This window comes from Loxodonta africana, chromosome 3 (genome assembly GCF_030014295.1).
Source record: "Loxodonta africana isolate mLoxAfr1 chromosome 3, mLoxAfr1.hap2, whole genome shotgun sequence".
Taxonomy (NCBI): domain Eukaryota; kingdom Metazoa; phylum Chordata; class Mammalia; order Proboscidea; family Elephantidae; genus Loxodonta; species Loxodonta africana.
The window spans coordinates 17,763,226-17,775,299 of record NC_087344.1 but is presented as its reverse complement, the minus strand read 5'-3'; the positions used below and the strand labels follow the sequence as shown (position 1 = coordinate 17,775,299).

At 39.2% G+C, this 12,074-nt stretch overlaps 1 pseudogene; it reads right to left on the bottom strand.

Annotated features, from left to right (window-relative positions):
• Positions 1–6,182: 6,182 nt before the first annotated feature.
• Positions 6,183–11,666, bottom strand: LOC100670206 (olfactory receptor 7G1-like; annotated as a pseudogene).
• Positions 11,667–12,074: the final 408 nt, after the last annotated feature.

Genomic DNA, 12,074 nt, shown 5'->3' with positions numbered 1-12,074 from the left:
ACTCCCTTGGATGAAACTATTAAAACACCTGTCTCCGTTTCCAAACATTAACTAAGGGATTTAGGTTACCTGGCTGGCATCAGTGAGGAATGATGCTTGACATCTGCCCTGGATGTTGGATGATGCAGGTGGAAGAGCTTTGCTCAGGAAATGCAGAAGGACCAAGTGAGGCATCAGGCCCCTGAGCAAGAGGCTCATCTGTGGGAGGATTCCCAGGTGTGCTGTTTCCTGGCTGGGGGAGGAATATTGAGTGAGGTCATCACAGGTAGACTATTTGTACTCTCTAGGTCCCTGGGGGCTCAATATCCAAAGCTCCTCATTAACCAAACACTTTTCTTGTCATTCTGATGGCAGGACAGTGAATATCTTTATGGGCCAGGACAATAGAAGGTAGAATTCAGGAAAGCTGATTCCCAGTCCCTGGGGGACCAGCTGTTTGCCATTTACTTCTCTCTACCTGTTTCTCTTACCTTCATGTCACATACCTCGCACATGTGGGTACACCATCCTTCTCTAATTGCATTGCTGCCTTTTTAAGTACAACCGAAAGCATATCCATCTCACCAATGGTATTAAAAAGCCTGATTCCAATTTTAGGTGTGAAAATATAATTTATATATGATGGTAGAGATAATATCTTGAGAAATATAGCTAGGCTATGATAAAATGTAAATCTGTAGCATTGTTCGTGTCATTTGAATATCCCGTGATCCTCACTCTTCATTCTGTATATTTATACAGAGCATATTTTAAGCTATTCTCTGTGATCAATTCTGGCTGTGATCACTATAGATAGACCTGTTACTCCCTTTTTATGGTTTCATATTTAGCTTTTTTTTTGTTGTGTCCCAATAATTTTGATACACATTTCTCTTCACAGTTGAATGTGGGTTGATATTTTGGCTTTTGATTTTTAATGGAGCTGTGAGAAATCACAAGGTCACTGGCTAGGCATTAGTATGTAGGTTTATCCATATTCAGTAGATTTAGTTAGATGACAAAAATTATTTAATAGATGAAGATGGTGTCCCATGTGAATATTCACTTAAAAACCTTCATCTTTAATGAATACAATGTTTTCATATGCTTATCCATTGATTTTACTACACGTAGTTTCCATATGAATTTTATTTGCTAATCTACAGTATTCTCAATATATGTTGTATGAGAAACAATTGGAGACAAGATGGCATTATAACGTCACCCTTCACCGTCCTAACCTCATTCACTTCAAACATATGACATAATTAAAAAATAAGAAGGCATAGTGGGTTCAAAAAGAAGAATGTAAATTTCTACTGAAACCTTCTATTCAAATAGAATTGGCCAGTCATATTTTTTTTACTGTGTTTTAAGTTAAAGTTTACAGTTTAAGTTAGTTTCTCATACAAATATCTACACACACATTGTTATGTGACCCTAGTCTCTCCCTATAATGTGATAGCACACTCCTCCTTTCCACCCTGGAGTTCCCGTGTCCATTCAACCACCTCCTGTTCCTTCTGTGATGTTTGCTTGATAGATTTTTTTCCATCTTTTGAGTTTTAGTTTGTGTCTTTAAGGTGTGTCTCTTGTAGGCAGCATATAGATGGATCGTGTTTTTTATCCATTCTGCCACTCTGTCTCTTCATTGGTGCATTTAGTCTATTTACATCCAGAGTAAGTATTGACAGGTGTGAGTTTAGTGCTGTCATTTCATGTCTTTTTTGGTGCGTTGTTTGTTGGTAGTTTCTTTGTTTCACTTCATTTTCTGTGCTGAGTTGTTTTTATGCATTTTCTTTTCACCTTTTTCATTGTTGTTGATTTTTTATTTGCTGAGTCTTATGTTTTTCTTGTTTTTTGATAGGATCGTTAGTTTCTTTTGTGGTTACCTTAATATTTACCCCTATTTTTCTAAGTTTAAACCAATCTTTTATTTCTTTATATTGCCTTGCCTTCCTATCCAAATGAAAGATCAATGACCACATTTTTAAGTCCCTCTTTTCTGTTTTAGTGTTGTTGTCTTTTACATATTGACACCTCTGTTTCCCTATTTTCTGTGTTTTGCTTTGATTTATTTTGTGACTTCCTTATCTGGGTTGATATCCGGTTGCTCCGTCCTGTGTTCTAGTCTTCGGTTGTTATCTGCTGTTATTGATTTTCTAACTGGAGGACTCCCTTTAGTATTTCTCGTAATTTTGGTTTGGTTTTTGCCAATTCCCTAAACTTCTATTTATCTGAGAATGTCCTAATTTTGCCATCATATTTGAGAGACAGTTTTGCTGGATATATAAATCTTGGCTGGCAATTTTTTTTCCTTCAAGGCTTTATATGTATCATTGCATTGCCTTCTTGCCTGCATGGTCTCTGCTGAGTAGTCTGAGCTTAGTCTTATGGATTCTTCTGTGTAACTTCTTGTTTATCTTTAGCCACTTTTAAAATTCTCTCTTTATCTTTGGTTTTGGCAAGTTTGATTATAATATGTCTTGGTGACTTTTTTTGGCTTGGTGACTTTCTTTTGTAATCTATCTTTTATGGGTTTGGTGAGCTCCTTGGATAGATATCTTCTCATTTTTCATGATTTCAGTGAAGCTTTCTGCCAACAAATCTTCAAAAATTCTCTCTGTATTCTTTGTTATTCACCCCTGTTCTGGTACTCCAACCACTCGTAGGTTTTCCTCTTGATAGAGTCTCACATAATCCTTAGGGCATCTTCATTTTTTTAAAAAAATCTTTTATCTGATTCTTCCTCAAATAAGTTGGTGTCAAGTGCTTTGTCTTCAGTCTCGCTAATTCTGACTTCCATTGCCTCAATTCTGCTCCTATGGCTTTCTATTGAGTTGTCTAATTCTGAAATTTTATTGTTAATCTTTTGGATTTCTGTTTGACGTCTCTCTATGGATTCTTGCAGCCTGTTATATTTGTCATTATGCTCTTGTATAAGCTTCTTAAGTTCCTCTATGGCTTTGTCTCTGTGTTTCTTGGCTTGTTCTGCATTTTGCTTGATCTTCCTGATCTCTTGAAGATTTTAGCATATTAGTCTTTTGAATTCTACCTCTGGTAATTCCAAGAAATTTTCTTTGTCTGGAGGGTTTCTTGATTCCTTGTTTTGGTGGCTTGCTGAAGTCATCAAGGTCTGCCTCTTTCTGTGATTTTTATATTGACTGTTATCCCTGAGCTATCAATAAGTTACTATATTTATGCTTTTTATGTTTGTTTACTGCATCCTAGCTTCTTGTTTTGTTTTCATATACCCACATAGGCTGTTCATGTGAGCTAGTTTGATTATTGGCACCTTTGAAACTCTCATATCCTGTCTCCAGGTGGCTGGTGCTATTACTAGATATGTAAGCCCAGGAGTCCATTTACTTATCTTGGGTGGATTCAGCTAGGTTTCTTGTCGTTGGTCACCGAGTGTGTAGTGCAGATTCTCACCTACAGTCCTAGATGGGCAGGAGTGGGTGGAGCAGGCACAGGTATCTGGCTGTAGTAAAGGGTCATATGCTCATCAAGGCAGGGGGCTGACTGCTGCTGCTGAGTGTCTGTGTGGAAGGTGTGTTCCTGTTCCCTAGAGTATGTAGGTAGGTGGGTTTTGCAGCCAGACTATGGGCACTCAAGACTACTGGCTGTAAGGGCTAGGAGTTACCACTTAGTCTTGCATCCCTGTCATGGGTGGTTCAGTAGAGTGAGTGGAGCCACCAGTACTCAGGCCCCTGATGTTGGTAGGTGAGGACTGTGCTTAAAGGGCAGGGCGGTGTCAAATGTCATGAACCTACCACTCCCCCTTATGACAGATACAGATGAAAGTAGACTTCAGTAATACACCCTGTTATACTGTGCTTATGAGGGCTTACGCTGTTGAAATGGGCCCACACAGCTCTATGTAGTGGTGAAAGGCATTCAAAGTCTTTGGACCCCTTATGCCTGTGCCTAGGTAAAGGGCTATGTCTGCCCCAAGTTCCCAGCTTAGGGGAACTGGTAGATTAATTTTTCCTGTTTGTTAATTTGTTCCCTCTCCAAAGCCAGGAGAATGGCTGGGGTGCGTAACGAGTCCTACTTCTGGCCCAAGGAGTGCAGTGATAGCTGAAGTTGGCCGGGGACCCAGAGCAGAGTGGAGAAAGGGCAGATAAACGGGAAAGAGGTACTTCCCAAAAAGCTTTTTTTAAAATCATACAGTTGGTTAAATCTTGTACTTATCTTTTGCCAACTTATCACCTTTTCTTGCTGATTCTGGAGGTTTGAGCACTCTCTTCTGATGTGGAAAACGCGTCCCAAGTGTCACTGCTTGCCTCTCCACTTGTGCCTGTTGACTCAGCCTGCAGGGTGCCATTTCCAGCCAGGTCAGGACTGGCAACTCATAGCTACTTCTGAACTGTCTGTCCCCCTGCTGCTCAGTCCGGTTTCTCAACTTTGTCTTTGATGTTCAGGACTCTTAGATTTTCATATATATTCACTTTACTTTTTGTGTGTGTGTGTGTCTTTGTTGAAGAGGGACCACAAGAAGTATCTGACTACTCCGTCATCTTGGCTTCACCTCCTCCAGTCATGCTTTTCTTAGTGCATCAGGTTAGGTTTCCTGGGAAGAAGATTAGGATGCCAAAGATTTCTTAGGGAGTACTTCTTGGATCAGCACGTGTGAAAGAGAAAGGAAGGGAGAAGAATTGGGCAGAGGAAGATTAGCCTCTGCTGACCCTGCAGGGAGCTCTGGAACTGAAATGGCCCTTTTGAGTTATCCTAGTTTGAGGAAGAGGGTCAGGCCTTTAAAAGGTGTGTTGATGCGTCATTGGTTGCAACCTAGGAGGAGGCTTGGCTTTGGGTACAGAAGTGCTCTTCTTCTGAGGCACTTCCAAATGGGATTAACAGTTAAAGTTGCTCTGCTAGGCTAAGTGCTGAAGCAAGTGCTTCTAATATGTGAAAATAAAAAAAAAGCAGGAAAGAAAAGAAAGGAGCAGAATGAGAAAGCCAGACCTGGAATAAAGTTGTGTTGGCTCACATTCATTGAGCACATTGAATACTTCTTAGGTGGCAGGCATTGTATTTGTTGCTGTTAGTTGCTACTGAGTCAGCACCAACTAATTGGACCCCATGTATAACCAAATGAAATCCTCCTTGATATTGTGCCACCTTCACAGTTTTTGGTATGTTTGTGTTCATTGTAGTGGCTGTTGTCAATCCATCTCCTTGAAGATTTCCCTGGCCTTTGCTGTTCCTCAGCTTTATAAAACATGATGTCTTTCTAGTGATTGATCCCTTCTGATGAGGCATTCAAAGTAAGTGAGTTGAAGATCCAGAACCATATTCTGTTCTCCATCATGTTTTCATCGGCTGATTTTTAGAAGTAGATTGCTAGGACTTTCTTCCCAGTCTGCCTTAGTCTGGAAGTTCTACTGAAACCTGTCCACAATAGGTGACCCTGCTGATGTTTGAAATACTGGTGGTATAGCTTCCAGCATTACAGCAACATACAAGCCACCACAGTAATACGAATTGACATTAAAGTACGCACTTGTAGTCACTATGGTGCTTGACTCCACATCAGACTTTCCTAATAAAAGAATTAGTCTAAGCCTCCCAAGGTAATGAAATTTCTCTTAAAAGTAATTAGATTTGGGAGGTGCATATGTACCATACCAGGCTGATAATATGGGCTGTCTTCTAAATGATTCCTTGGGAAGACTATCTCTCCACTACAAAGAGACCAAATAGAGGCAGTCAGGTTTCTGTTCCTATTGTTCTTTCTGAAATGATCTATGTACTACTGCAACCTTTGGTGACCATAAGGAAAACAACCTTAGGGAGGAACCAACATATGAAGAGTGAAAATGCAACATTATAGCTGCATACCTGGACTTCCCAATCTCTGAAAACTTTGTTAGGAGTGATAATTGTTTTTAATGTTTGACCCTGTTTGTATCACTTCTAAAGTTGGGGCAACTCCAACATTACCCAACACATGAACTAATATACTTATGCCAACTTTTTTTTTTTTTTTTTTTTAACTTTATAGATGTTGAAACTGAGCTTGAAGCAAATTGTCAAAGGTCAGACAGCTACTACAGAGCAGAGGTAGGATTCAACTTGAAGTCCAGGATGAAGATCAGGTTCCTGAGATCATTGACTAGGTACATGGATGGGAACAGCCTAAAAAGGAGGGGCTGCAGTGCTGGAGTATGAGAGAGAGGAATCCTGCTTGTTTTTCACGTTTTGTTTTCTGATTTCATGTTCTTGATGAGTCTGATGGAAAAAATAGATGTGATGAGACACATAATAGATATACAAGGATCCGTCATTTTAGAGGAAGCCTCACATCTATACTGTGAAACAAAATGGATATTACAAATCCTTCTCTATGCTCACTCTTTTTCCTTTTTCCTCCTCTTCCTTTTTTCCTTCCTCTTTCACTCTTTTTCTCTCAGCCCTCCTCTCTCCTCCACTACCTCCTTCTTCAAATTTTAATTATTGAATAACCTAATGCCTAGAGGCTTACCAAATTCAAGACTATAGTTGCCTCTGAGAAACAAAGGAGGGAAATGGACAGGAATAAAAAGAGTACGTCATCTTTATGCATACTATTGTGTTCATTTAAGAAGATAGTTGTTATGGCAAAATATCACAATTTATTAATTCTGGAAACATAAATACATGGGTATTTCTCCTGTTCTTCTGTGCTGTTGTGCCTGTTAGAATACTTCATTGATCAATGAAAGGAAATAGGTAAATGGCTGATTTAGCCTGTGGGTTCTGCCTAATTTTCCACCTCCTCCCACAGAGTTCTTATAAACAGATAATAGAATGAATACCAATGATCTTCCCTACAAAGCAGTATTAAGAATCATATATAGAAATGTAAGAACAGATCACCATACACCCCTGCTCTCTCAAAACAATATTAAAATTTTTTTGGAAAAATCTACAACATTCATCAAAATTGAGCAAGGACAAGTTTGTCTTGAGATGGGAAAAGCCTCTGGAATTTTAGGGTCAGAGTAGGATGTCAGCAGAATGACAGTTGTTCAAGTATTGGTGTAAAGGTACAAGGAAACATGTCAAAAGGATCGACAATTAGGCAGGAATCTCACACATGACTCCATTCTGCTCATCTTCTGCAAGTACTTGTTTCACAGCTGCCCCTAGATGGACTGTTAGACAAAGATCTCTCCCTATTTGCAAAACATAAGTTAGGGAACTTCAGATTACCTAGGTGCTAGCACTAAGAAGTGACATTAAGTTCTCCTTGGACACTGAATTATAGAAATGAAAGTGCTGTACTCAGGGAGCACAGAAAAACATAAAGACCAGGTCTTTTCTTCTTAGTTGTGCTGCTTACTGACCTGGGCAAGGCTGTTGAGTGTGTGGTTATAGACAGACTATTTGTAGTCTCCGTGGCCCTTGAGGTTTCAATATCCAAAGCTCCTTATTAGTCAAAGTCTTTTGTTGTCATTCTGATCTCAGGGCAGAGAAAATTGTTGAGAAGCAAGGCTCAAAGAAAGAGTTTAGCACTGGCTGATTCCTACCCCAAGAATATGTCATCCACTTTCCTCCAAGTCTTTCTGCTCACATCCATTGTAAGTTCCATGCACACGTGGACACAGAACACTTATGTAATTTGATTGTATATTCAAAGACATCCCTCTTCCCACAAAAGTACCAGGTTGTTTGTGAGTCTTCCACCAATCCTGATGCCCAGTTCTTCTTCATACAGTCCAGCTTCTTGGATTATTTGCTCGGCATACAGATTGAATAGGTACAGTGAAAGGATGCAACCCTGATGCACACCTTTCTTGTCTATAAACCACAAAGCATCCCCTTGTTCTGTTCGAATGGTTGCCTCTTGATCTAAGTACAGGTTTCTCATGAGCACAATTAAGTGTTCCAAAATTCTCAGTCTTCCCAATGTTATCCATAACTTGTTATGATCTACTCAGTCAAATGCCTTTGCATAGTCAACAGAAGAATGGATAAGCAAAATTTTGTGTATTCATACAATGGAATGCTATTTAGTCATAAAGAGAAATGAAGTCTTGATACATACTGAAACATAGATGAAGCTTGAAATCTTTATGCTGAATGAAATAAGTCAGGCACAAAGGGATAAATATTTTATGATCCACCACAAAAAGAAAATCAAACCCCTTATGGTCAAGTTAATTCCAACTCGTAGGAATTGTTATACTTCCTATAGGACAGAGTATAACTGCCCCATAGAGTTTCAAGGATCACCTGGTGGGATTCAAACTGCTGAACTATTCCTTAACAGCTGTAGCTCTTAATCTCTAAGCCACCAGGGTTTCCTATGATCTACTAGGGCTCCTTATATCCCACTTATATAAAACACCTAGTCATACAAATGCCTAGGAAGCAAAGTCTATTAGTGGTTACCAGTAGATGGGAGGAAATGAAGCTGAGAGTTATTGCTGAAGGTGTACTGAGTTTCTCTTTTGGGTAATGCAAATCTTTTGGAAATGATTAATGATGTTAGTACAACATAATGCATGTAATTAATGTCATGAATTTTACAACTTAAGATTAAATGGTATACTTCTGTTATATATATTTTACCACAATAAAAAAAATTAAAAACAACAATGAGACACCACTTCATTCCCACTAGGATGGTATAGAGTACATATATATATGTATGTACGTATGTATGTATGCATATAAGCACTTCAAGTCCTCTTCAGTTTCAGCAAGAAAGGTTGTGTCATCTGCACAGCACAGGTTGTTCATGAGTCTTCCTCCAACCCTAAGGTCATGCCATGCTTTTCTTCCTATAGTCCAGCTTCTTGGATTATTTGCTCAGCATACAGATTGAATAAATGTGGTGAAAGACACAACCCTGACACACAACTTCCCTGACTTTATATCACTCAGTATCCCCTTGCTCTGTTCAAACATACTCCAGTGTGACCTCATCTTAACAGATAGTATCTTCAAAGGTATTATTTCTAAATGAAGTCACACTTACAGGAGTTAGGACTTCAACCTATCTTTTTAGGAGGCATAATTAAATCCATAACAATAAGATTCAACAAAACAGAACTTCAGAGAAAAAGATAAATATAGAATTCAGGATAGTGTTTGCCACTGGGAGGGTACAGGGAGAGTATTCATTGGATTATATGGTGATGTCATTACTTTATTTCATAACCTGGGACATGGGTATATGAGTTCTCATTATATTACTATTCTTTAAGAACTACTGATACATTTCATACAGTACTTTGCACGTGATATTTTAATAATATGTAAAATTTAAAAGATTTCACTTCCCAGATTCTTTCATATTCTAGATTCTAAATCCATTCTTTCATCTTCTAATATTAAAGTCATTCTTCTCAAACTTCAGCCTGCATCAAAATCTCAAAGAAGTAATTATTTAGAATGTTCATCCTTCAGATGTCTCCCCAGATATCAAAGTCAGTAGTTCTTAGGTGAGGTATGGAAAACAGCACTACAAACAAGGTCTCAGGTGACTCATCTCTGCAAGTGCTTTATGAACGTACATGGAGACAGCTTTGCACTACAATACGCCTGGTGAGGAGCTGACCTCCTGGTTTAGTGCTGATTGCAATCCCACAGCCACCGTTAATGATGACCAGAACAGAAGGATCTCCGGCACTGCATTAATTCTTCTACAAGATCTGTCTTGTTGTCATCCCAACACCAAAGAGATGATTCTGACTGATGGCCCTGCTTCTTTGTGATTGTGGGGAAACTAACCTTCTTAAGTTTGCCAACTAGCCTTTGGTCCCATTTCATTTTACTCTCTTTCTTCCTTGAATAAAGTCCATGTCTGTAGAAAAATTGTTTTCTTCGTAAGAAAACATTACAAAGTTTTGCATGAGATTCCTAAGAGTGCAGACAACCCACTAAGACTTTAATGATTAAATTAATTTTAACCAGCCTCTGTGTGGACTCACCAGAGTTGAGAAAGAAAAACTGCAACATAAGGTGACGAATGAGAAAAGGAAAATCTCATGTACACTCTCATCAGTATTTTTTGTTTTTGGTTTTTTAAGGATCAAAGCAAATGTGGTTCCAAAAAAGACTACCAACTCTACCCTGCCTACTCAACAAATATTCATTCATTTGATTTAATTACGAAGATGAGTAAAACGTGCTAATGGATATTAGAATAATGGTAAACCAGTAAAACTGCTGAAGAAAGTGTAAAATACATGAGAACAAGGAATAATACGCCGTATAAATTACAGCAACATACAGAACACAATGGTCCTACCTAAATTTGATTGAGTATCCTGTGCCAGGCATTGGATTAAGTGCTTTTAGTGGTTATAGGAATTAACTTCCCAACAGAAAATATTCTTTACATGGTCAGTCTAAAGCTCTCATAGCAATTCTTTTCCCCAAACAAAACTTTCATTAGAAAGGGATATATGATGTTATTCTCAGTGATAAAATGGAAGGAGATGTCTTCTGTATGATTCTATGGAAAGATCTATTAACAACAGGTCCTCGGACAGTCAGTTTTGTGTCTCCAAGCACGATGTCCGAATATGATAGCTGAGTGTGTGGTAGCCATCTGTGACTCTGTCACTTTGATTCAATCTAGAAATCCAACCCAAAGTACATAATACAATCACTGAAAAGCAGGTGTGCACCTGATAACGTTCCCCAAGGCTCCCTTTATGTCCCTGTTTATCAGGCTATAGATGAAGGGGTTCGTCATGGGAGTAACTACAGTGTACAGCATTGAAGCTACTGCAGTCTTTCTAGAAGAGTGTGTAAATGTTGCGCCAAAAGCTGACACGTAGAATAAGGAAACAACTGAAAGGTGAGACCCACAGGTAGAAAAAGCTTTCTACTTTCCACCTGCTGAAGGTATTCTCAAAATGGAGGAGACAATTTGAGTATAAGAGAAAATGATTCCAGAGAAAGGAAGAGCACCCAGTATGCTAGCTGCAAAATATAAGATGATATTATTGATGAGGGTTTCAGAACAGGCAACTTTGATGACCTGAACAACTTCACAGAAGAAGTAAGGAATTTCCAGATCTGTGCAGCAGGACAGTCACAACAACATCAGACTGAGGAACAGGGCATCCAAAATGCTAATGAGCAAGGAGACTAGAGTCAGCAGGCCACAGAGGCGGAGATATATGATAGCTGTGTATCTCAGTGGGTGACAAATGGCCACATAGTGGTCATAGGCCATTACTGAAAGGAGAAAACTTTCCAAACTAGCAAAAACCAACACAAAGCAGGTCTGGGTGAGGCATCCTTCATAAGTGATGCTCTGATTCTGTGCTTGGAGGTTCACCAGCATCTTTGGGATCGTGGTGGTGCTGAAACAGATGTCAGTAAAGGAGAGAATGGAAAGAAAGAAGTACATGGGGGTGTGGAGGTGGGGGTCAGAGCTGACAGTCAGAATGATGAGCAGGTTTCCCAGGACTGTGAGCAGATTTATGGACAGAAACAGGATAAAGAGGAGGGACCGCAGTTCTGGATCCTCTGTCAGTGCCAGGAGAATAAACTCTGAAACACCTGTTTGGTTTCTAGGTCCCATATTGCTGATGAATCTGAAGGAAAGGATGAGGTAACTGCATTCAAAGGTCGGCAAGCAGCACCTTGGGATGAGAATGAGAGGAATGGGAGGGGATAACACAAAGGTGGTACCGTCTGCATGCATTTTATTTGGTTATTATTTAAAAATGCAGAAGCTGATAGAGCAGAGAATCAACATTTATTTATTTTGGAAAGGGTGAGAGGGTGGTCATTTTTTTTTTAATTATACTCCTTCTGCTCTCTTTGTCGTTTTAAATACTTGGTAATTTTGTAGAGAAAAATAGACTCTGGAGGCAGCCTGGTGAGACTGTCTTGGATTCCACTGCTTTCCTCAGAAATTAGAGCTGGGCAACAGAAATGTTCACGTTTTAGCACTTTGCTTTTACAAAATACCCACATCAGTAATTGTTTTCTTCACTAAGTGAAAGACATTTAAGTTGGATTTCACTTTTGCAGAAAAAGGTGAAAATCCAAACTAGCGTCCAGTGTTTTGCAGTGAGCCTTTAAGGAGGCATTGCAGAGCTCCTAGTGACGAGAGTCTGTCCCAAAGCTCCTTCTTTGAAAAA